This window comes from Alosa pseudoharengus, unplaced genomic scaffold (genome assembly GCF_046254945.1).
Source record: "Alosa pseudoharengus isolate Yale_2024_CS ecotype anadromous, Long Island Sound unplaced genomic scaffold, YU_APseudo_1.1 YU_APseudo_1.1_scf_10, whole genome shotgun sequence".
In the NCBI taxonomy this organism is placed as follows: domain Eukaryota; kingdom Metazoa; phylum Chordata; class Actinopteri; order Clupeiformes; family Clupeidae; genus Alosa; species Alosa pseudoharengus.
In genome coordinates, this window is record NW_027468565.1 from 22110635 (window position 1) to 22115634 (window position 5000).

The 5000-nt window shown below is 38.8% G+C and overlaps 1 protein-coding gene across 1 annotated transcript in view; it reads left to right on the forward strand.

The window, feature by feature from the left end:
* The window catches only part of cdh13 (cadherin 13, H-cadherin (heart)), a 500261-nt gene that overhangs the window by 228165 nt on the left and 267096 nt on the right, over window positions 1–5000 (forward strand). The window lies entirely within an intron of this gene.

The following is a 5000-nucleotide window of genomic DNA, read 5'->3' on the forward strand; positions in this document are numbered from 1 at the left end:
TCAGCATGTTGCAGTGAGTTACACTCTAAAGCTGACGATGCACAAGGCAACGTTTTAGCAATGTTGCTGGGCAGTGTTCTTAAGTAATGGGGTTCTGGTATGTTCACATTATTATTTTGAGCAACATTTTTTTTCTAAAGAACTTTAATAATCAGTACAATAGGCATTATCATCCAATCAGAAGAACACATGGTTGCCCAGCAGCAGTGCTATAAACGTTGCCCCATGTGTCATCACCTGAAGACATGGCAGAATGGCTTTTGGTTCCATGCTTTCTCACCATGCACTTGCGCCAGTTAGACTAATGCATCAGAACTTTTAATGAAAAGAAAAGAAAAGAAAAAAAAAAGAATAAAATAAATTCCTAAGTGGTCTTATTAAGTCTGAGGGTCCTTGTTGTGCTTGTTGTGATCACAGCATTTGATTAAAGAAATAGTCTGTGTCTAACACAAGTGTGTCGGATGAGGCTCGATGAACAGCCCTCTCAAGTATCACCTGAAGAGCCTCTCCGAGCTGAAGCAATTCCTGCTAACGATGGGCCAGAGAATATTAGATATGCCCTCATATCATCTGAAGACCTATCTGTACCAGCTCCCTGGAGACCTGCTGTATACTTGAAATTCCCCTAGGGATCACTTGAATTTCCCCTAGGGATCAATAAAGTATATCTATCCATCTATCTATCTATCTTAACTGGTGATGTGACTGTAGAGTAAAGCTATTATGGCTAATCACTGTAACACTGTAACCTCCCAGCAACAGTATCATATATTCTGAAATTGAATTATCCCAACATTGTGGTTAATGATAAAAGCATAGTTCTTAGTTGTAATGGTTATGCAGAGCCTGCGATCTGGAATGGCGCGGATGATAGATGGTATTTTAGTTAAAATGCCTCGGTTGCATTGGCATCAAGAGAATTACTGATTTGCTGGACTGGCTACAGTTGATGAAAGCTGAAGTCCTGCCCAATCTAAGCCCCGACCACGCAAATGCATAGCTATCCTTCAAGTGTATGTTCTTCTCTATTGTGATTGTGGGGTCGCAAGATGGCTCACTGTAAGCCTTGAGTTACTGCTGCAAGGATGCCTGCTGCTTTGTACATGCCCAGCGTCGGATCCCTGGGGGGGTCTTCTGACAGTATTCACAGAACGCCAGGCTGCTGCTAGCCTTTGTTCTGTGGTTTGCGAGTGTCCCGTCCACTTTTAAGAGTGTGTTTGAAAATCTCTGGGTCCTCTCAAGCATACTTGAAAGTGTGTGGGCTTTTGTACATAAGACTGTGTGTGTGTGTGTGTGTGTGTGTGTGTGTGTGTGTGTGTGTGTGTGTGTGTGTGTGTGTGTGTGTGTGTGTGTGTGTGTGTGTGTGTGTGTGTGCGCACGCGTGTGTACATTTGTGTGTGTGTGTGTGTGTGTGTGTGTGTGTGACTGGTTGTAATCATGACAGTGTGACTGTGTCAGTTTCTATGGGTATGTATGTGTGTGAAACTTTGCGTTAGTGTGTGTGTGTGTGTGTGTGTGACTGGTTGTAATTATGACAGTGTGACTGTGTCAGTTCATGTGTGCATGTGTGTGAAACTTTGCGTTAGTGTGTGTGTGTGTGTGTGTGTGAAACTTTGCGTTAGTGTGTGTGTGTGTGTGTGTGTGTGTGTGTGTGTGTGTGTGTGTGTGTCATATAGAATATATATGTAACCAGGCAAAAAAGAGATGGCTTTGCAGATATCTGTGTCATCCTATGAGACCCTTTGAAAATTCAAAGCCTCAGGAATGAAAGAGAGCCATCACAGGGGGGCTGAACAGGCCACATAATTGCACACAGGAGAGATGAAGGCTTCTAAAGGGGGGGACACTCTCTCTACTCCCCATACACATGCGCGCGCACCCACACACACACACACATACACACAGTGGATCTGCTCTGTGATAGGTAATTTCCCTGGAGACGAGAGCTGGAAGGTCAATGGTCAGGGATGCTAGTTCTTTCCCTGCCTCAGAGATACAGACACAGACAGACACACACACTGTAAAAAAACAGTACAGTAACTCACTGGCAGCCAGTTGGCAGTAATTTACTGCAACTGTAATTTACAATAGCATTACTGTATAATGATTCACAGTAGTTATCCATACAGTAGTACACATACTACTGTATCTTTATTTACAGTACTTACTACTACTGTTTTATCATTTGCAGTAATGCTACTGCATTTATTCCTACAATTTTATATATTAAAAGACACACATTAACCAGTATGTATGTGAAAATATTATAATTTTATTAAGAAAACCTCATCAATACAAATATAATGGCAACCATAGACAAACTAACTGTAAAACAACATGACTGTCTTTATGGTATAATCCAACAAGTTCTGCACACACAGGGAAGGGCAGGGCATGCATTATATTAGCTAACCAAGGGATCGATGACAAATAATCTATTTTCAATAAAATGCAATGTTCTTTTAAGGCCTGTGATGTGTTCAGAGCCGGACAGTAACGGAGTACATTTACTTGAGTACAATTTTAAGGGATCTGTACTTTACTCGACTATCATTTTTGGGGAGTACTTATGACTTTACTCAAGTACATTTAAGAATTACAGTGCATGAAAATGCACTGTACTGTTCTTCCTAGGCTTCTTATTCTTCTTCTAACGCAATTAATGCAGCTTCAACCGCTTAACGTAGAAACTTCATTCAAACTATGTTACGTAGGTCTTACTTAGGACATGGGTGCTTTGTATTTTTCAGCTTTGTAACTTTTATACTTTTTAAACTATTAATTAAAAACTGTTCAAAATTTCCCCATAGACTTAACATGGGCTGATGACATCACAATAGAGCCGTTAAGCAATTAGAATCCTATGGCAGGTGTTCGGGCCAGCTGCATCAACTGCCAGTCTCAGGCTTTAAGCATACAAACTGGCCCTATTAAGACTACACATCCTGTTCAACTGCTTCCTCTGCCAAAAACTGTTTCAAAATAAAAGTCCTCACTACAATATTTCACTGTTAAACAATTTAACCCTTTAAACTACTGAACTTTTATCTGTTCAGCCATTGTAACTGTTACTTGTCATCAACTATGACTCCTACCCACTGTAGCTAGTTAGCTAAGATAGCTAAGTAACTTGGTTAGCATAGTTAGCATGCTAGCATGTTAGCATGCTAGTTAGCATGCTAGTTAGCATTTTTAGCAAAACTGTTAAAAACGATTAGCTAAGTTAGCTAAGTCACATGGTTAGCATAGTTAGCATGCTAACATGTTAGCATGCTAGTTAGCATTTTTTGCACAACTGCTAAAAATGATTAGCTAAGTTAGCTAAGTCACATGGTTAGCATAGTTAGCATGCTAACATGTTAGCATGCTAGTTAGCATTTTTTGCAAAACTGCTAAAAATGATTAGCTAAGTTAGCTAAGTCATATGGTTAGCATAGTTAGCATGCTAGCATGTTAGCATGCTAGTTAGCATTTTTTAGCAAAACTGCTAAAAATGATTAGCTAAGTTAGCTAAGTCACATGGTTAGCATGTTAGCATGCTAGCATGTTAGCATGCTAGCATGTTAGCATGCTAGTTAGCATTACTGTTAAAAATGATAAGCGAAGTTAGCTAAGTCACATGGTTAACATAATTAGCATGTTAGCATGTTAATTAGCATAGTTATCATAACTAATAAAAATTATTAGCTAGGTTAGCTAAGTCATATGGTTAGCATAGTTACTTGGTTACCATTATTATCTTTAACATAGTTAGCATAACTACTAGCAAACATTGGAGCCATTCCAACTGTTAGTTATCGTCAACTATCTGCCTAAATAATTTAACCATTTCAATTATCAACCTATTTAACTGTTCAGTCATTCCAACTATAGTAAACCTTATCTACCAAGCAAATAATTTAACCATATGAACTCATCATATTTTTGCATTTTCATGCACTGTATTTCCTTCAGGAAATGCTTTTCTAGTTAAATATTGTACTCTTTACTCCATTACATTTCTATCCATAACCGTGAGTACCAGTTACTTCTTCTAAAAAAAAGGAAAAAAAAAAAATCTCGAAAACCCTCAATTTGTTGTTTCCCTCTCAAACGTGATTGGATTGTGCAGGCGCCACTGATTGGGACAACCTATCAGCAATCACCTTCAGCTTTCCGCCAAAGTCAACTCCATGGTCAGATTTAGATAAGAGACGAAACCATGGACGAAACAATGGATGAAGACGCAGCAGGTCCATCCCGGGAATGTGCCAACCTTTGGCCCCACCTCGCCAGACTATTTAAATGTAATAATAGTTTTCGCTTCAAATGTTTCAATTACAAAATAGTATTTTGTATTTGAAATACGTATTTTAAATACATGTATTAGAAATACTGCCCATCCCTGACAACATGGTAACAAGATGAAAATGACTTGATTAGCAGTAGTAATGTAATATTTAGAAAATGTAGGCTACTCTTGTACTCTTGATACTCAAGTACTTTTAAAAACAAGTACTTCAGTACTTTTACTTAAGTAGACATCTGACTGTTGTACTTTTACTTGTACTTGAGTAAAATTGAGCAAAGGGTATCTGTACTTTTACTCAAGTAATAAAGCTGTGTACTCTGTCCGCCTCTGGATGTGTTACAGAGTTCATAATAAGGCAGAATTAGCATAATTACCAGTAATTCAGCCATTCAAAATCCACCAACTCTCTAATAAAAGACGCCACGACTGGGTTGAGGGCGACCATCTTCCTGAGAATGAATCTGCAGACATAAAGGGCCAATAGAATCAAACCAATGCTTACCACCAATTTTTAACATAATATTACAATACAACTATTCATGGGTTTCATCAGGTCCCTTTCTACAGGTGTATTAATCAAGCACCATGCAGTCTACATTCATAATCATGGTGCTTTTTTATACACCTGTGGAAAGGGACCTGGTGAAACCCATGAATAGATGCAATTTGCAATTGCAGAGAGGTCATGCCGTTGCCTAGGATAGCTGAT